Below are 22132 nucleotides of genomic sequence, written 5' to 3'. Positions count from 1 at the left end.
CAGCACTAGGTGGCAGCGATGCTCAGACTGTTAAGAGGCTGCTGGAGGTCTCTTTACACATGCTCACTAAACACAGCACAGCTTCTCCCCCCCCCCCCATATATATATATTCTCTATGTTCAACATTTCAGAAGTGAAAGTCTAAAAACACATCTAAAGACTCCTATTTCGATCGCACTGAAAGACGCCAACATGCTGTTTGTCTAAAACTAACTGTTATCTATTGATTTACTATGTCTATCTTTATACCCGACCTTATTCGTCGCCTACAAGTGACTTTGACTAACCTTATCCACTCTACAACATCTTTTAAAATAGATATGTGAATTATATATACATATATTAACACTGTATGAACATAGTAAGGTATGTGGTTCTTCCCCAAACTGTTCCCACAAAGGCAGAGGCACACAATTGTATCGGATGTCTTTGGAGCAGTAGCATTACATTCTCCTTTCAGCTGAACTGGAAGACCCAAACCTGCTCCAGCATGACAATGCTCTTGTGCACAAGCTCCATGAAGATATGGTTTACATGGGTTGGAGTGGCAGATCTTGAGTGGCCTGCTATAGAGCACTGACCTCAACCATACTGAACACTATTGGGATGAATTGGCACAATGACTGCACCCCAGACCACCTCACCTTCAATGAGAACAGTACCTGACTTTACTTGTGGCTCAATCAATGCAAAGCTATATTCACAAGTCCACAGCAACATCTGTCAGGTTTTTCCAGACCACCACTTCAGTGGCTTTCTTAAGTATTCACTCCACTTAGACTGGAAATGAAAATTGACTTATTTGGAAGTACTATATGAAACAGCTGTAATATTAAAGTGTATAATTTATAAATATTAACTGAAAAAAGTTGTCATTGCATTAGTAATCACACCTATTGCTGTAAAACCCCATACATTTGTTCTGCTACAACCACTTTTCAGAATTTATCATGAAACCGGTTGAATGGACCAGACCATTGTGCAATTAAAGTCATGGGATTTTAGTGGAAATGAACCTGTTCCTGGATGTCCTCTGTGTTTTCTTCTCTTTTTTTTTTTTTTACTTTTATTTAAGAGAATAAGCCCGAATATAGCATCATGAAGACCAAGATGGCAATAAAAGAAATCTAGGTAACAAAGGTCTGAAAAAGATTTATTCAGCATTTATCCCAAACTTTAAACATGCCAAAAAGCCTCATTAAATCCATTATTTAAAAATGGAAAGAATATGGCACAATAGCGACTCTGCCTAGAGGAGGCTTTCAACCAAAAGTCAGAGACTGAGTAAGGAGGGGATTAGTCAGAGAAGCAAGGTGGATTGGCTACTTTAGCATGCACCCAGTGTACGAATGAAGCTCTGCAACTGACTCATCCAAGAATCTTCTTTCTCCATGATGGACTTCAGATCCACTGTACTTCATTCCTGACCATAATAAAACATTGATCAAGATGAAGGCATGAAACAGTAGCTGCTTAATAAACAGTACATCAGGATAACATTGAGCCCTGGCAGTACTGATATCTCAGAAGTTGCAATATAAATGACCTCTTTGATGTTTCTAGTGATCCGGATGTTTGGGGTGAATCCTTCACGCGAGGCAAATCATATTTGTGATGCATATTTCACGAATGTAACAATGTGGAATTTTTGTCCGAAATGTGCAGCCATGAAGTAAAATTAACCTGATACCTCAACTGCTATAATCACATAGCTAGATTGTCCGATTTCAGTCCTTAGCTTCACATCAAATGATATATAAAACGACTAAATGCAAACGTATTGTATGTTGATGTATATTGAAATATTAAAAAAACTCATTTATAACTTTACTCGTATGCAATCGGTTATTAATTTATACATTTTTTATCATAAATTAGCGTATAGGAAGTGGTAGCTTAGTGAGTAAGAATTCAGACTTCTGATGAGAAGGTCATAAGTTCAAATTCCTGCACTACCAAACTCCTGGGCCCTTGAGTAAGGTCCTTAACCTTTAACTGCTGTATAAATGGCATAATTGTAAGTGACTTTGGATAAGGGGGGGTTCTGCCTAATGCCATAAATATAAATGTAATGTACTCGACATGCCTATGAGCTTTAGGAAATGGTAGCTCAGTGCACACTGGATTTTTGCTCAGAAGGTTGTGGGATCTAATCCCAGCTTGTTCAAAATGCCACTGCTCAGCTGTATATAAATGACATATTTATAAGACACTCTCAATAAAGGCATCATGAACGCTGTAAATGCATGTTTTTAAAGTTCTAATGTATATTAGAGGATGAAAGGCCTTTTACCCAGACTTTTCACTTTCCTTGCTCATCACTTGACGTAACCGAACGTTGCTTCAAAATGTAACTAATAATATCCTGCAATTTTTACGCAGACATAACTCAATACTCCGTTCTATTCTCAGTAAGAATAGATGCCAGCCGTAAGAAACTATCTGGCGCCTCTCAGAAAGAATTTTGCCATTTCCATTCACAAATCAGCATGTCCGCTGCACTCTTTAAGTGGGCGCTGATTTGATTAACCTACTTCATAAGTGCAGAATTAGAAAGCCTGCATCATAAGCTGCATATAGCAATTCTAGACTGTTTTTCATTTCCCGGCTTCTATCCGTCGAACAGTTCTTACGTTGCTAATGATGTGGGGTGTAGCAGCGGCGCGAAGACTCTCATGCAACAGCTAAAGTGGCAAATTAAAACCCCAGACAAAAAGGATGAAGTGTTCGGAAAGCAGACAGCACTGATTTGTCATAGACTTTGAAAAAAAGAAAAGAAAAAAAAAAGCCTTGCCGTAATTATGTGCATTTTAATTATGGTGCTCATTCGCTGTTTATTAAATCTATGATTTATATGGAAACATACTGTGCAGTCTAAATGACGCGTTAAGGATGAAAAGAGGGTCGAGGAAAGAAAAAAACCCACACTGAAGCAGACAGAGCTACTGCTTCAAACTTAAACGGATTATGAGACTGTAAAGACGTAATTTAGGGTTCTACTATAGCCTGGACTTTTACAAGGATTCAATAAATGGACTCATTAACATGTAAAAAAATTAATAACAATCAGTTAAGGAACAATAGCAGAGGAGCAGGTCCAACAAAAATCTCTAGTGCAATGTCTGGGCAAAGTATGGTGTTGGATAGAGGTTCACTGGAGGCATAGAATAAAACAAAGAAAAACCATTAGCATTCAGAGAGCCAGTGTTTCATCTTGGTTAAAGAAATGATGGCAGTGAAAAAGTAGGAAAGCCAGAGATAAACTGGTAGAGACTGTGCCCACAAGCCAAGTGCTTAGCAGTCTGCCCACTTCCTATTCATCCCATTGCACCAAAAGATTGTCTATACATTATAGATGCTCTGAGATGGAGAGCAAAATCCTTTAAATATGCTTCTGCTCAAAAAAAGCAAGTGTCTGATTTTTTGTCAGATATGAGTCTATTGCACTGAAATATCTTATAAGATATACAATATAGCAGCCTTATACTTATGGTGCCTTTCAAAAGTACCCTGCAGCCCCCAAATGTTCCCATAGTTTGCTTCTTTACATCTCACAACTGAAATTATGTTAATTATGAGTCATTAGTTCATGATACTGAAATCTAAGCGAGTCTACAAACCTATTTAAAAACATGATTGTGTAGGTCCCCCATTGTGAGGAAACCTCTAGATGAGTTGTAGCAGCCATTACAAGTAGAACGGAGTTCACCTGTGGGTAATCAAGGTGTCGTTTGACTTCAGAAGAAATCAATCTTAAGACCTTCAAGCCCCCAGAGGTTTTTAAACATCAACAACTTCTCTAAACAAACATCAAGATCAATAAGCTAGCAAAAGAAAAATGGTAAGTAGTTCAGGAAAATGATCAATTAAAGTTTGGTTATAAAATGAGATTGCAAGCTTGAACATTGTATGATGCTTTACCATCAGATCCATTCATGACATAATCGAAGAAAGAACCTGGAAAAAAGCTGTGAGGAGGATATGAAGGTAGAGATGAAACACCAACAGTTGCAGGTAAAAAGGATACTGTTGAGAAAAACATGGAAGATTTAAAAGGGGGAACACTTATGCAAGGCAATGTGTTTATTAGCAAGAATATTGGCATGACAAAATACACACCATGTTATTGGAGAGCTTATCTGAGATTCAATTTAAATCGAATGAAGTCAGGTTTTAACAAATATGATGGTAGTGGTAAATTGCACCTAGTTATGAATTAGTGTGTGAATGCGCATGCATGGTAACCTGGAAACATTTGAATACCTGGTGGTATCAAAAAGTTCAGAAACTAGTTTATTAAAATGCCAACAGATGGCAGCACAAGGCTGCATGCACAGTCACAGGGAGCACCGACCTTAAGTCAATGTGCCAAAAGACATTGTCCTGTGTACGTTGTGAGCTGTGCAACTGGTGCTATTCTGAATACGCGTGTTACCACGTCTGCTTTTCTAACCTCGTGCACACTCAGTCACTGAGCTCTCAACACATGTGGTTTTCTCGCCAGAAACTACGTGATCTTTCGCACCCGCCCCACTCGTCAGATTTGACACCACTGTAGACCAGCGTGAATCGTAGAAGGTGCTTGACACGCTTCCAGGTCTCATTCTTGAAGGGGCAGAATTGCTGGGAGCACTGTATTGCTGTGCAGAGACTATTTGAAAGGTAATGGTGTGTAAATAAATAAATAAATAAATAACTTTCTAGTAAACAGTTAGTCCCAAGCTTGTGATGCACCTTGTATGTCTTCTAATGTCTTGCCACACGAGAAGGTTACATATCATTCATTTGCATAAATAGTTATAAATCTGCAATCGAACAGACGGAGTAATTGTAAAGAACTCACTACAGACTTTCTAAATAGAAAGTACACGTCACGCCTCCTGCTGCATGACGCACTTCAGCTTTTTCAAGCTGGATGAATTCACTTCCACTGGCGGCATACAATATTTACAGAATCAGGAAAACCATGTCGCAGGAACACAACATGCAGCACAAAGCTATCAGATACCCCTCCTGCATGCACAAGACGCAGGCACTTCACGGTTAACAATATGGAGAGGGAAAAAAAGATGCTTTGACAGACTCAATATCCTGTGTGTGTGATGTAAGGAACCACAACTGTTTATAGACAAACAGCTGATGTACTGTCAAGGGCATAAATACACTGTGCTGCATTAGGCACTTTCTTGTTGAAGGAAAATTATTGCTTTTGCTGGGGTTTATATACATTTTTGGGGTAATGTCCTTAACTAGCTAACTAGCTTGCTATGCTTTCATGCACAACACTAGATATCAATTTTAAACCAAATTAGTTAAGGTTCCGAGCATCCAAAAACATGTTAGTGGACAGACATTGTAAGCTCCAAGAGAGGTCAAAAAGGCTATAAATTCAACTTGAATACCACAAGGAATCGATAAATACTTGTGACTTTTGCCACATGGTTTTGCTAAATGGACGACAAGTGTCCTTAACGTTAGCCCTGATACAGCCCCTAGAACCCATGCTTCCAAGTGAATCTTTTTTTGTTAGTTTTTTTCTTCATAAGGCTCTAAAGCTGGATTATATGATCTTGTAAAACAGAGATTGTAAACTGGAATTGTGCTTATTGTCAAATTTACCACAAAAAACTTAAAGGAAAAGAAATACTGACTACTTTTCGATGTGATCTTCAGAAGTACAGTGTAGAGAACAATCTTTAAAAAAAAGCTATTAGACTACTTAACAGTTAATTTCCTAATCTTTTGAACATTTTATAACCCCAACAACCTTCTCCTCTGCCCCTTGCAGCATCTCTGACGAAACACTTAACTTACATCACAAGACATAAAGGAGGTAAAGGGAACGTTGAGCATGACTGTGCTAGCAGATTAGCTTTAGCTAATGTTACACGCTAATTCACAGTGGCAGTTCTGCCATCTTGATTGTTTGCACAGACGGCGAGCAGCTAATTATGCCGAGGCTCATGGAGCAGCTGAAGGTGAGATCTGGCTCACGGGGAAACACTCCAGCTCAGTCACTTCCTGCTAGTTGTCAAAGGCTCACTGTCAAACCATGACTGGTCTAACACAAGACGTTTTGTTTAGAGCGAGTGTGGAACGCTCAGGCTGATCCCAAAGGACTTGGTGATAAGGGTGTTTATTTGCGAGAGGAAACATACTAGTTAGTTGATACTGTTTGTTTTTTTGTTTTGTTTTTAATAGGAATGAGGGATCATTAACATTAATGCAGCATATTTTGTACATGAAATTTAAGCTAATGAAAAATCGAGCAAGTAGCAAGATAAATACAGGTTTTGAGTTTAGGAATGGTGGTGATATAAAAACATTTAGTCTTTTCTGAATAAACCAAACTTTTGTGTAATAAATCCAGATTTGGAGTACCTGAGCCCAATCTGGGTATAGTACAAATCTCTGAGCCAAAATGAATCTAGTTTCATGGATGAAAAATTTCCTTACCATTATCCATGAACTATGTATCTGTAATCCAGATTCAAAGCTTTACACAAGCATCCTAATAGAACTTTTTTCTTTGGTTTTGTCTTCATAAGGCTCTAAAGCTTGTTATCAAGTGATCACATGATCCTGCATTGCTGTAACAGGTGCCGTTGTGGCAGGTGCAGTGCAATGGTGTAATGTATAACGGCACATACACTCTGTTCCGGCAGGAGTTTCTGCTATGCCGTGCCACAGCGATGCCATGCCAGACCCAAGTCCAGGGGAAACTGCTCATTGACGTGTTTGAGGTCAGAGGATTAACTACAGTTTCCCCTTACAGAACATAAATCATACAGCACAGTACAAAAGTCACTTCCTAGAACTGTGCTTGCGTCATCATTTTTATTTATTTTTTTTTAAAAAATGAATGCAAGCATTTACATCAACCATTTTTTTTTTTATTTGTTTAGTGGGAAACATGTTTTAAGATGTATGAGACGCTCTTGTATGGAATGCATTTGTGTATTCATGATATGGCTCTCAGAATTGACACACACTAAATACATGAATAAGTATTATTAGTTTTGATGATGATTAAATGTGTACTATATGCATTTGGGTCTGCAATTTTTGTGGAATTTTGGGTTTCACCTTAATCCCCTGTGAGTGAGGGTTTATGGTTTCTATAGAGACAGAGGTGAAAGCAAGAGTGTTGTGAAATCCGTGGTGAGCTGGTGACAGGTGCGTAGCGCATGTGATCGTCTAGGGACTGCGGCCTTTCTAATGCCTGTGTGTGTGTGTGTGGTGTTAAACTGCAATCTGATCACTCCTGACTCCACTGACTCCATCAATACACTACATTTCCAGTCACATCCAGAACCACAAACATTTGTCACCGTTTTACAATTTTACTAAATAATATATATCCTGTTTTAAAAAATCTAAACTTGATTAAAACCATTTTCTTTTATACTTTTAAAAGAATTTTTTTTCCATGAGATCAATTGCAGCTCCCCTATCACTGTGACAAGTTTTCAAATGAATATAAGCTAGCACTATTTTCACCAAACTTCAGTATCTGCTTCATCCTGTTTAACATTGTTGTGGATCTGGAGCTTAAAAGCACTGGACATGATGTATGAAAAACAGCCCGTACATTGTACGTTAAATGCCAGTAGATTAAAGGGTACCATGCACACATGCATCCCCTAAGTGCCTAACCAATCCAACTACTGGAACACTTTTGTGAGAAAACTTTAAAAACCCTGAGGAAACTCGCACGCTCGGATTAGAATGCTAGAATTTTGAGGCAGCAATGTTACCTTCTTTGCTACCTCTAGCTAAACATCTCTCACCCTCACGGTAATGTATTATTTATTCTGTGAAATAGGAAAAAAAACCTACCAGCAGTGGTGAAGAATACTTGATGAGTTGTATTTTAGATTACATTTGGAAAAGTAATCCTATATTTCTAGTTACTTTTAGTCTCTTATGAACAATGTTTGAACAAAACCAAGTTTGTCAATGTAGAAAAAAGCTCTAAAAAATAATGGTAATTCATCACCGGCTGTTTTCCTGCTACGCAATGGTTTTAGTGCTAAAGCTATATGTGTGTGTTTAAATATAGATAAGCCATTTGTCGGCACGATGAAACCTGAGCATAAGCGCCCCTGGATGTACAGTGTCTAAGTAAAACCTTTTAATATGCTGGAGTAAGCGAAGACTTGTGGAAAAAGAGGCGTCACTTTTAATCACTCTAACAGGCTAGCTAGCAAATCCAAATCTTGCTAAAGGTAAACAGAGACTGAATCATTTTACACAATCATTGTTGCTGTGGATTTGCTATAGATTGGAATAAACATGACATTTTTTTCCATTTGTTAAAATAATATAAAAAAAACCCCTAAACAATTTGTACTTTTTTAATGACTGGGTATATTTGAAATGTTTAATTTTCACCTGGCATGTTTCTGTACAGTACCTATACTTATATACACAAGTATAATTTCTTAGTACTTACATACACCATACTGTACATGTGAAAATGAAAATTTAAACAAAAATGTAAATATATATTCCTTTTGTTATTAAAGCTCACAAGTCAAAACTCTTTAAAGCAGGTCCTTTACTTAATGTTCAGTGTGTGTACAGAACACGCATGCACACACACATACATACACAAGTTATGGGGACCTGCTTTTCGAAAGTTCTTACATGCTTGTAAAAAAAAAAAAAAAAATATATATATATATATATATATATATATATATATATATATATATATATATATATATATATATATATATATAGCCAAATAGAAACTCTGTCACGCATGTGTTGAACACATTATTTTTGTAGAGGTCCCCATGTTACACACAATTTTTGTTATTTCTTCATTGTGGGGACCAACCTGCACTGTGAATTGTTTATTTTTTGTATCGATGCTGACAAAATGATTAATCCAGAATGATAATTTACTTTTATTTACTAAATAACACACAACCACACACTGGTCTGTATGCCTTGTTCTGTTTATCATAATTGAACAAGTGTAATCCTAATTGTATTGAAATGCTGTTTAAAAATGTGTCAGAGAGAGAGAGAGAGAGAGAGAGAGAGAGAGAGAGAGAGAGATAGATAGATGGTGGGGGTAAGAAAGCTGAGAAGAAAAAAGAAAGAGCTGTAAAGCTAATAGGCTGAGAAATAGGAATAGCTAAATGATTCTAAAAGAAAAACATGAAAATGTTACACAATGTAATTCCAACCTCATCTTGCTGCATTGGCTGGATTTTTCACTCGGCTGTCCTGTGTGCTGTAAAAAGCTGACTAGACATTTTCTCCACAGATCTCATAACTACGTCTACCTTCCTCAATGAACATCTTTGCTTTAATGGTACTGGGCCAAATGATATCTACTAAAATTACCCTTTTAGTTTAGATTACACATTATTTGAAGGAACAGTTAAATTAAATATATCAGTATCAGATTGTCACTGCTTTAAATAACACCTTGTTAAGTTCAATAGAAACAAACAGCGATTTATATTTGTACGCTTGAATGTTCCTTTATAGTATTTTTTTTATTTGGATTGAGTTACACAGCTATGCTGTAGGATCTACAATCACAGCTAAAAAGCCACAATGTTACAATAAAGGTAACATATTCTCAGGAGAAATTTCTTTCAAGTTTACTGAATTTATGTGATTGCATGTTATATTATAGTCTGGTTTCCACTGATTCTGCTGTTACTGACAAATTTCACATCGTTAAAAGAAATTCTTAGGAAAATCTTGGAACGTAACTGTCCAATTTACTGACATTACTTGCCTAAAAGACAGCAATAGTAGGACAATTAAATCAGATGGCATGTAACTCCAAATGCAAAGTGAAATGATTGTTTGAGTATGTCATTATTTATAATACTGATTATCATGCATGCTAAAGGACATTAAAGGCTGCAACCTCCCCTTCATTAGCTTTTAAAATGATTTCTCTAGGCATAACTCATTGTTCAGATTGTATGATGATAATTGAAATTTAGCTAATAACTAATTGATTGGACATACTGGTGTACGCAGAACAAAATCATTTAATTCTATTAGTAATAATCAAAGAATTATTATAATAGAAAGATCTATTATAGAATTTGATGAAGCACCAGTAGAGACAATGGGTTTAAGTAAACGAATTTGATAATAAATATATATGATATTGATAATGAAATAAATATAACATTGAACACTACTTCTTTTAAAAACCTCACTTCTATGCAATGTGACATCCCTGTTTTTTAAAGAGAGAAAAAAGAACAACCTCTGCATCTATACATTTATATCAGTGTTTATTATTACTACTGCATTTGTTCATGTCAGCACAAAAAGCATCATCCTTTTTTTTGTTCAAACAAAATGCTAAGTGTTAAATGCACTGTAATCTCTTCAGTTATTCAGTTCATTAATACATGTGAATGAAAGCAGAAAGGTCTGTGGATATTTTGAGTTTGTACATGAACCAACATTTTACAGCAAAGGAGGATTTTTCGATCACTAGATCGAGAGATGTTGCAGGGAGTTCTTTGACATGCTGGATGTGGTGTTGTCCCTCTAAACGATTCAGCAGGTGATAAACTGTGTACCATTTTATAGAGCGAGTGGAATTGTGGTATGAATGGAAAAAAAAAAAACTGCCGTGGCAATTAAGGTTTCTTTGGCACTGTGTAGACATGAACAAATCAAGTCCAAGATACATGTGTAGACAAAGCATGGTTAATGATTGAACTATGTACAGTAAAGAATATCTGCTTGCTAGCTGTCTTGCTATAGATACCCTGGTAATTAGCCTATTAAGCATTTAAAGCTTCTGCTTACAGGAACAAATCACCTGCCCTCTTTTGCTAAATGGATGTTTTTTTGTGGATAAACAAACAATACACCACTAAATTACATTTCATTAAAGCGAAACATTAGCTGGTCATTAGTGTGATTACTAGCTTGTTTGAAATGTGCTAGTCTAATCAATTGGCTAAGTGATTGTTGAAAATGTCATTTCAGACTGAGTCCCTTCTTTAGTGTTATAATAACCTTAACTCTTTTGGGAGGTGCAGTTGGTGTTTCAGTGTACAGTGTTCACTCTAAAGGCCCTACGGCAGTTTCCACTGACCCTGGTAACACGTGTCGTGATGGCTGAAATCTGATAGGATCAAAAACTTCAAACTAAACTTGCACCCGGGTGCACTGGTCTTTGCAGTAGCGCACCTGAGAGAAACGTTACAGAATGAGGAGAATAGAATGTTGAGGATAATTTAATACTTATTCATAGTCAAAAATATATTAAGTTGTAAGTTAGTGATTCTAATAGAGTTAAGGTCAGCAGAGAAAGCCTTGGTAGCCCTGATGACCATTTATCAATACATATTGATCACACTCTTGATGTCACCCAAATGAGGATGGGTTCCCCTTTCAAATCTGGTTCCTCTCAAGGTTTCTTCCACATAATATCTAAGGGAGTTTTTCCTTGCCACAGTCGCCATGGCTGCTCATCAGGGATAAATGCACACCATTCACCTTAACTGTTACATTCTGTAAAGCTGCTTTGACACAATGTCTGTTGTGAAAAGCGCTATAGAAATAAACTTGACTTGACAATGGATGGCTGGATGGATAGAGCGAGCTCATTGTCAATTTTGAATGTATGTGCACGTATCTAAATGTTGCACTTGTGTGTACATACAAAGCATATAGTTAATACAGTTTTTATTTGTCTTTGTCTGCTGTGTGTCATCACAACAGGAGACGAATAGAACGCCGCCAGGGTAAAACATGTCCGCTCCTATTTGTCATTTTAGGCAACAACTTGCATGTGGGTGTGCACGCATAAGCTTGTGTGCAGGGCTGTTGGAATAGCACGCATGTGCTTTCATCCACAAGACATAAAAAGACAAGACAGGGGTCATACCATTCTTTTGACTTGCTGTATTTTTTCTGCTTCTTGGTGTATATCTGAACAAAATCTGCTTACCACTTTACAAGTTTTTTACTGATAATTTATTAATAGGATTGCCATTGCTCCGACCCCCCACCCAAAAGTGACACCCAATTACACACACAGAGCTGCTGTACACAACTCTGCACCCAAAGTACAAAACATGCATGATCAGACATGCAGGTTTTCACATGAGTAGCCTAAAGCACTCATCACGATGACTCTTATTTAAATTTGCGATGCCATTAATACACACATACGCATGTGCTCTCATGGTATGAGGCAAGGGTTACAGCTAAATTCAGGCAGACTAGTCCCTCTAGGCCAATTCTTTCTTTCCACATGAGAGTACATTCTTCTCTCCTCCTCCTCAAGCCTCTCCTCCTGCTCCTGCCTCCTTTATCCATAAGCAATACACACACACCATAACGCAACACAACACAACACACCGGCATTAATCGTCCATCATTGTGATGAGTTTACCACGGCCTCCTCATGCTGTCTCCCACGTTCCAGTTATGTAAGAACACAAGGAGCCTCGCTGCCTTTGTCTTTCCGGCTCCATTTATACAGGTCTTTAATGTTCTTAATGAATCATCTTAGAGCTAAAAACACTGGGCCACAATTAGTATCTCACCATTCATAGGTTTTGAGTTGGACAGCAAGGCCAGCCCCAATAACATCAAAAGCTTGTGAACTGCACCTCTGAATCTACCATGATGCATGTTTTTTAAAAGTCATGTTCTTTTACACTATACATTTGATCAAAGCAGAATTTAAACACTTTCTCTAGTTGCAGAAATTGTCCTTTCATCAGTTTCCTAAAACGATCTCTGTGGTTTTGGAGAATTCAGAATCATTGTCAAATTTCTGTAAAATGCTGTGAGTGTTTTCGTCATGAGCTCAGCAGCGTTTCTGGGTGTAGGGAAACTAGGCAGTCGCCTATGATGCAACCAACTGGGGGCGCCAGTGAGAACCACCTGCCCTGCCATGGATGTGCATAATTATTATTTTTATTGAAAACTGTGAACTGTGCATTATTTTATAATACATAATAGCTGATAAAGAAGCATATTGTTGTATTAGTCATTAATTTGCATTTCAATTATTGAATTATTATTGAATTATTTGTTTTTCTGTTTAATATACAGTACTGTATATGTTTACATACTTGAATTCAGGCAATTTTGCAATGACTATTAAATGTGTTAACCTGTTTAATGGAAGGTTGGGAATGGTTTGTGTGGTGTGGGAGTGGAGCATTTGGGTGGGAGGGCAGTGTCATGGAGGGTGACGGTAGGAATCTTGCCTAGGGTTACAAAAAGGCTAGAAGCGTTTCATTTGCTATGTGTGTAAAATGTATTTTTATTTTTACTATTTTTTTTATTTCTACATTATGCACATTTTTATTATATATTCCAGTGAAGGGAGACTGTAAAGCTACAGTGCAAAAAGACACTTGACACAACTGTCTGCTTTTAACTTTGTAATAACCGTTTGGTGAAGGTTCATCTGATGTGTCAAGTGTACACAGTGTTGGGCAGTAAAACGTTACTGTAACACAGTTACTTTTGACAGTAACTAATACTGTAACGCGTTACTTTTTAAATAAAGTAACTCAGTTACCGTTACTGTATGGTGCGTTTGTCCGTTACTTTTTTAAATGAATTAATTTTGGCTGAAGTGTAGACTACAGTCTAACCTGTTTACAGCAGAGACACATTGTAGGATTGGTGGATGAACCACTGTAAACAGGAAGAAGATGCACTGTGGGCGTGTCTCAGTTTATTCAGGTCTGTGCGACAGTAATGGCGTGTTGAGGCGAGAGCAAGACGAGTTTCTCAAAGTGGAAATATGCTCATTATTTCACTTTAGTTGAGCATAAAGACAAAAACATTTTAGTCAAATGTAAGCTGTGTCTTTCTGGTTCAAAGCTCGTATCTACTGCGATAAACAGCAACTCCAATCTGTCGAAGCTCCTCCAGAAACTCCATGCTAGATGCTAGAAGCTAACCCGGTGTTCTGTTGTACATTGTTGATAGTTTTCATACTTAAGCTGTGAAAGGAACATGTTTAAGAGCTCAACACTACAGCTTTAATGATGCAGAAGCCACTTTAGTTTTTGATTGGGAATATATTATTCAGCTTGTTTTGTTTTTTATTTCAGAAATCCTTGTGTTATATTCAGTTTGTGCTGGTCTGACTTAAATAAAATAGTGTTTAAACATTACTTTGTGTTTAAGTCAGTTTTGTGTTTGTATAGACCATAACACACAAAAGGGCATTCATGGGAACATTTAAAGAACGTTCTTTTAAAAAGTAACTAAAAAGTTACTTTTAACAGTAACGCATTACTTTTTGGTGTAAGTAATCAACAAAGTAATTGAGTTACTTTTTGAATGAAGTAACGAGTAACTGTAACTTGTTACTATTTCTTAGTAACTAGCACAACACTAAGTGTACACATACATTGAACTATATGGCGTGTTTTACTCTACACCTATCATTCTGCCCGATATCGGCACGATATTTTTGCACGGGATGGGAATGAGCTATTAGAAAATGTTACATCTTGTGAACAATTTTGCTTAGTTGAGTTGCTTGTATATCACCTGAGCCTTCTTGACCATTGCTTTAGCCTGTTGATTTGATCTGGCCAATAAGCCTGGTTTTGCATTCAGCCCTACTGAAGTCTGACAGTAGGCTTATACATGTTTAAACGTATTACTGCGATTACCATTTTTTGTTTAGTATGTTTTGTAGTAGTTACACAATGACATCTAATCAAAAGATGTCGGTAATCTTGCAAAAACTGTGATGAGGTCATTAAAATAAGCTGAAGGATAGATGCAGTTTGGAAGTGATTCTCGGTTTCTCTGAAGCGCCATTTTTGGAGACTTGGCCGAGCCTGACTTGCGCAGATGTGGATGGACTTTTGCCATGCATTCCTCTCTCTCTCTCTCTCTCTCTCTCTCTCTCTCTATCCATCTCTGACTCTTTCTTTCTTTCTTCTGGGGGCAGGAGGAGGGTTCACATAAAGTATCTGGTGTAATTATGGTACCAGATGCACTGTGATATCAGTCCTCAAGAATAAGAACTCATTTTATAGCCCATAAACACTGTGTGTGTGTGTGTGTGTGTGTGTGTGTGTGTGTGTGTGTGTCTCGCACACACATACATAAGCACACAAAATTCTCTCCATCCATTTGGGAGTAATTTGGAGAAAAATGTTATTTTGTGAATGCCATAGTTTTCTTGATTCATACACATCCATCACTGTATAAAGCAGTACGGCAAGATTAATACACAGTGCCTGGCTCACACACAGCCAAGCATTCTCTTACACAGTCTCACATCAGAGTGGCAAGCACTCTCACACGCAGACACATACATGCTTGTAAACCATCAACAGTCATTCTTGAGTGTTTTTTAACATTATTATTTATTTTTATTACAAGTTTCCAATCACAAAAATCCATTCTTGTATCACATATCTACCATATGTTCCTCGGTCTCGTCCGGCACTGCTTCGGAAGACTTGCACCAGTTTGCATCATGGCTTCCGGGATGCTGTTTCTCGGTCTAGGTTCAAAAATGGGTTCTTCAGCTGTCACTGGTGTGCTCTGTGTCATGAGAGCGACTGTCTAAACATGCAGTCACATCAATGTGCACTAATTCACACTGATTCGTCGTCTTCTCACGTCCCCTTGACTCTGACGAGACATAGTATGAATTTTACACTGTGTGTGTTTGTCAGTCAGGGTCTTTTAGGTGTGTCTGGCAAAAAGAAAAGTGTATGACCTGTTACCTGATGAAATACCAGACTAGCTAGCACATGGTTAGCACTGCCATGCTCCCTGCACCATTACATCATTCACCTTCAGGACATCTGATGTCAAACACAAACTTTTAGACTACAGCGCCTCTCCATTCTCACTCTCCTAATGAATCGTTCTCGTTACATTCGAATGCCAAGAATGATGCTGTAATGCCTATCTGGTAATTATGGAAGAAATAAAACACTCCACTGTGTGCTGTTTATAGGATAATAATTGACACAGATTCATTTCTAATAACAGGAAGTCTTACACCAAAGCAATCTGCTGACAGATTGTAATGATTGATGAATGGCATGCATTCCTTTTTGTCCATTTATACGTGCATCAATTAAAGTAGGGTTTTTTCTTTGAGACATGTTAATTCCTATCATTATAATGATCACCTATTATGTATGGTATAGCAGATATAAACAGTCATTCCTGTACAAAAATCTTAGTAAGTTCATAAGACCAAAGAGTTTCCATGACACACTACACTACACACAAGTCTTTCACATGGAGAAAAACCTACTGACCTTCATGAAGCACTGACACCAGAGACTCCTTTTATAAATGTTAAATAAATGCCTTCTTATTATACATTTTCCTTTAATAAATACGTTTATTTTTTATTTTGATTTGTTTATTTTTTTCCCTAAAAGGTTGTAAAAAATATTGAAGAATTTCAGCACAGAAGAATAAATAAAAAATGTAAAAGTCAATATTTCTATGAACCTTTGGCATTTTTCAAATGTATTTATTTAACTCACAATTAAAAATCACACAATTACTGCCATAAACCACATATCACAACAAATCTATAAATAGGTTAATGATATGAATGTTTTTTTTTTTTCCACATATACATCAGGCAGCAGTACAAAAATCACAAGGAAAAAAATATGGTATTACACTGGTTTGTGTTAATATTTTTTGTTATGCCTCTGGTTTGTGTTTTACTAACATTTTATTTATAGTGAAAAACTTTATCACGTTAAAACGTATTAACTACAGATGCTAATACTTTGGTTTAGCTTGATTTATCATTTAAGATTAGTTAGCTAATGCATAATGTGTTACCTACATATAAAAATTAAGTGCTAGGATTTATACACCGTATTGTTAGCTAACTACCATTTACAGAAACATTAACTAGGTATTTAACTAGCATTAGATCAGTTATTTAGCATACACATGTTGGTGAGGTGGCTAATGTTTTATTCTTGATAATTCAGAGCATTTAGTATGTAACCTTGATTGTATCAGGGGAGGAGAAATTGACTCTTGCAGTAACTGAATATATTCATGGCTTCTGTGTTTAAAAGTTGTATAAAAAGTTGTTCAAAAATATGTGGTAATTAATATATTTTTGATCAATTACCAAAATGGAAAGTAAATGCAAAAAAGAAAAATCCAATCAGTATTTGGTGTGACCAACTAACAGCTTTAATTTTTCTTGCGGTTTGCGATACGCTTGCACATTGTTTTTAAAGGAACTTCACTGGTAGGTTGTTCCAAACATCTTTGAGTACTAACCACAGAGCTTATGTGGATCTTGGCTGCCTCAAATCCTTCTATTGCTTTATGTAATCCAGATAGACTTAATGATGTTGAGATCAGGACTCTTTGGGGGCCAAACTATCACTTCCAGTACTCCTTGTTCTTGTTTACACTGAAAATAGGTCTTGATGACATTGGCTGTATGTTTGGAGTTGTTCTCCTGATGCAGAATAAATTTGGGCCCAAACAAATGTCTCCCTTATGGTACTGTATGATGGGTAAATACTTGCCTGTGTTTCTCGTCATTAAGGACACCATTAATCCTGGCCAATTCTCCAACTGTATTTGTAGAAATGCTACCCCAAACTTGCAGGAAACCTCCACCATGCTTCAATGTCACCCGAATACAGTCATTATTGTACTGCTCTCCAGCCATTTGGAATTGGTTCCAATAGTTTTCACCAGTTCTTTGCTGATGGCACTGGAGGACATCTTTCAATATCAAATTGAAGTAAACAAGATGTGTCGTTCATCGTCTGCATTAAGTTTCCTCGGCCGACCATTGCCCATTTCTTTGTGCTTATGAAAATGGCTTGAACAGCATGTCTTGAAAACCTAGTCGCTTTGTAATCTTTGCCTGGGAGAGACCTTGCTGATGCAGTACAATTACCCTGTGTCTTGTTGCTGTACTCAGTCTTGCTTGTGTAATATATGATCGGTGACATAAAACTGTTGAAAAAATTAAACATTTGAGGCCAAAGTGTATTCACACCAAATTTAATTTAGATTTTTCTTCAGTTCGCATACTTTGCATTTTGTAAATTGATCATAAACAATTCAAATATGTATTTTTAAAAGCATTCTCACTTTACAGCACCAAGTGCCTAAAATGTTTGCACAGTACTGTGAAATCTCATATATAGCATTATAAAACATCAGTTTGGTTAGTGTTGTGAATCTCCAGTAAAATGAAGACTGTAGAACTCACTTTAATTATCATTATACCTATGTAATGTTGAGAAAAACCTGGAAAGATCTCTACACTCACTTTATTTTACATTCATTTACACATACAAGGTTTCTTTCTTATAACATTTAACTAAGTTTTCCCTTGCCACTGTCACCCCAGCCTTGCTCATCAGGGATAGATACACATCATTCACTTATATTTTAATTTATTGTTGTCATTTTTACATTGTGTAAAGCTGCTTTGAGACAATATCCATTGTGAAAATTCTACTGTCCTTGTTCTGTCTTTTCCAGAACATGCTTTGGAATTTTAAGGAATTCCTAAGATTTAAACTTGTGAGCAAAATGTGGGAATGCTGATCGATTTTCTTCCCCCCATGAAGAACAGCATAACATCACTTAAGTCTGTTTGCTGTCTGATAGCAAAAGAGGGCACTTTCATAAAGACCTATGCTTAAAGTACAATAAGTTGGAAAATTGTTCACTATGTGTTAATCAGCTAATAAAGCTTTTCTAAACACACACTTTAACACATTTTATACTTTTATTTTGCCAATGGAAAAAGTTTTGATCAAGCTGCTTTGTCCAGCAGGGGTTTCATCTTCTACTGATTATAGGGTTAATAAGGAGAAAAAAAAAGAGTAAAATAATTGTGTTTCTCTTTATTAGGATTGAGGTGGCCTTACAACGTTCATGAGCAGCAGTGTGTTGTGACTGAGCACCAAGGCCTGCTTTTAAAATCCTGATAGCCAGCTGTTTCCTTTAAAGGCTTATATCAAAAATAAAATTGCAGCAATATGATCCAGTCTGTGGGGAGAAATATTTATGATGGATATGAATACTGTGGAATTACAGAGGGAAGCCCATTAGAATCATTAGTGCAATATTGGTTGATGAATGCAGTGCCCTCTCTTGACCTTTTCTTTTTACTATATTGTACAATGGCACAGGCTTTAGAAGTACAATAAAGACAAATACTACTTAAGAACAGAATGTTTCACATTGATTTTTTTGGGGGTGTGGGGGTGTGTGTGTGGGGGTGTGTGTATGTGTTTTATTTATATATATATATATATATATATATATATATATATATATATATATATGGAGCATGACATGGCAACATGCACAATTCATTTAAGATGCTCTTGAATGTGACTTACTGTAAATAAAATGGAATAAATAATAATAATACTGGAATAAAATCTAGAGTCTAGTCTTATTTCAAGAAGTTTGAGAAATTTGATCAATCGTGTTTGATACAGCCAGTGTATTTACTATTGCAGCATTGAGACACAGGAAAGGTAATATCATTTGCCAGGGTTGGAATGTTCAGAAAATGTCCACCACAATTACACCTTAAAAATCATTAAAGAAAGATACAATATGATCCCTAAAAATAGGGAAAATATAATTTTTTCCTATTTTTCCCATGTGTAACAGACATTATCCATTCCACAATTCTATTTTCCTCCAATAAATCGTACAACAAACTATTCTTTACTTCATCAGTTTTGAATTATTTGCTAGTAAATAATATAAATGTTTGCAAAGTATTTTTAAACTGGCCCTATTTGATTTAAATACCTGGAAACCCTGTTATTGACTGACTGTTTACTTTTCTATAGAAATGTTCATAAAGTGAACATGGGGCAGTCTGAATCTTGCCCTCTATTAGTTGTTGTTGCAGTTAACATTTTGGCCACTAGGTGCGATGATAACTGTATATACATACAGTAGACACAATTGTATGCATGTTGCATTATTAGAATGAAGTAGGTGAGCAGACCAATAAATCATTGGTGAAAAAGCAAGATTATTATTATTATTATTATTATTATTATTATTATCATTATTATCATTATCATTATTTTTCTTTGCTGACTCAAAGAAGGTTATTAATATTTCAATGTGATTTAAAATGCATGGAGCTGTGAAAGACTCTATGAACAGGCTGCCTCTGATTCCAATGCTGTGTGTGTATATGGGTTGAAGATAATAAGCCATTGTAAATTATTAACAGCCAACTTGGAGCTTTACTGTACTCTCATCCTTCAAAGTGCCAAAAGTCGAGCAAAAGACAAACAATAGTAATATATTCTTTCTTGCAGGGCTGTTAGTGTGAGTGAGGGATGAAGACGGGCTGCTGTGTGAGCACCAACATCAAAACTTATGTCAAACGCCCACACAGGCTTTGCTTATGAGCCCAAATACAGCACAGATGCATCATAATATACATCAAATGCATGGGTCATGGTTCAGAAAAGGACTGTCTTTAACATGATTATCTGTTTAGTTGCTCAGGCTGGGACTCAGACAGAGGCTGCAGGATGGCTTTCATTTCTTCTGACAAGGAACATTCCAAAGTTCATGGAAAATAAATTTTCAATTCATTAAATTAAATGTTTATATTCACCAATATAAGAATGTGATTCCAGAGATTCTTTTTATTATTAGTAGATCATCTTACAATTATATTAACTCTGGAATCGCATTCTGACACCATCAGGGTTGCATTTTTTTTTTTTTTTAATGCAGCATCCAAGTAAAAAACAACTAATTATTGTATTGCTGCTTCAACAGTTATAAGCAGAGTTTTGCTTGGATGCGGCATCATAAAAAGAAAATAGGTACACATCATCATGAACTTCAACCATGTCCTAAACATCACAAGGATGATGCAATGTGCTGTCATGAGTTCCCTTAAATGTTTGTCCAGTGATATAAGAATGTTACTATTTTTGGCAAGTGGGGTGTTAACCAGCCATAAGGTTTGTCATATGACACAATTAATGAAATGATACTTTGTTGCAGTCCACATAACATACAATACCAGACCCAGAGAAAAACGGTTTAATGGCATTGTTTTACTTAGCAATAAAGCTGCCCTTAGCATACAACTGTTACATGACACTCCATTTATGGATCATTTTTCATGCATTTAAATCCGTCTAATGAAGTTATAAATCTATCTTAAAGAAAACCAAGCAGTTGTTGATTACAGTTTCTGAATGACCAAAATAGTATAAACAATATAGAAACATTATTTTTTAGTATTTTTTTTTTGAGGTGTCTCTCCATTAAGATGTATTATAATCTCAAAGATCTTATGAAAATCTACCTATGAACAAGATGACAAATCTTTACACGGGTATAAAAGCCGTATTAAAACGAGGAAAAATACGCAACAGTTTTAGGAAAATAATGAAGGGATGTTGTGATTGTTTTTTCCAACTGCATCCCATTGACTTTTGTTCTGCTTATGTCACAGTGATTTGTTAACTATTTAAATTTCCTTTTAATTGAAAAATAATGTAATATGTTATATATTTATATTATATATTTTTTTTGTAGTTAATACTGTGGGACAGCAACAAATTAATACTGACTAAAGGCTAAAATTATAAAGACTGTCTTGTGGAGGAAAACTTTACAGCGTTACCTCAGACTGTTACAAAGCCATAACTCTGGAGTCTCCGTTTATAAATGCTAAATATATGTCTCCTCCCAGAACAAAATGGCCTGTCTGCGTGCAGTCTGCCATATATAAACCCATGTAAGTTGTTACTATAGAAACAGCCTTGCAGCCAGAACTATTGATGCGGAATAAAGATAAATAAAACTGAATAGATAAATCAAACCTAAAACGGTCATTCCACGCTAAGTTCAAAGTTTATTTAGGTCGGTTTCCAAGCCCACAGCATTATGTTTGTGGCATAAATATTTGCTCACTCGCACACACATTCACATACACACACAAAGCATTGCATACTTTTTATAGTCAGATATCTGATTACAGTGCATGTAGGCTTTATTACTCTCCTTGTTTACATTTCTGCTTTTCTTTTATAAGAACTTGAAGTGGTGCGTGACCTTTTGTCACCCATATCTCTGCCATGTTTATTTGTACTTGTAGCACAGCATTGAC

At 36.3% G+C, this 22132-nt stretch overlaps 1 long non-coding RNA gene across 6 annotated transcripts in view; it reads left to right on the top strand.

Annotated features, from left to right (window-relative positions):
• Positions 1-3680: 3680 nt before the first annotated feature.
• LOC124379639 overlaps positions 3681-22132 on the top strand; it is a 38014-nt gene continuing 19562 nt past the window's right edge. The window contains exons 1-6 of one of the 6 annotated variants that reach the window (XR_006924466.1): positions 3681-3841; positions 3928-4014; positions 4505-4662; positions 5789-5833; positions 5935-5978; positions 6666-7049. This is a non-coding gene — a long non-coding RNA (uncharacterized LOC124379639). Of the gene's footprint in view, positions 3842-3927; positions 4015-4504; positions 4663-5788; positions 5834-5908; positions 5979-6599; positions 7050-22132 lie in introns of those variants that run through there. The other 5 variants (XR_006924469.1, XR_006924468.1, XR_006924470.1 and 2 more) reach the window with 5 other exon arrangements.

Source organism: Silurus meridionalis, chromosome 26 (genome assembly GCF_014805685.1).
Source record: "Silurus meridionalis isolate SWU-2019-XX chromosome 26, ASM1480568v1, whole genome shotgun sequence".
Taxonomy (NCBI): Eukaryota; Metazoa; Chordata; class Actinopteri; order Siluriformes; family Siluridae; genus Silurus; species Silurus meridionalis.
The sequence above is the reverse complement of the archived record's forward strand: the minus strand, read 5'-3'. Positions and strand labels throughout refer to the sequence as shown.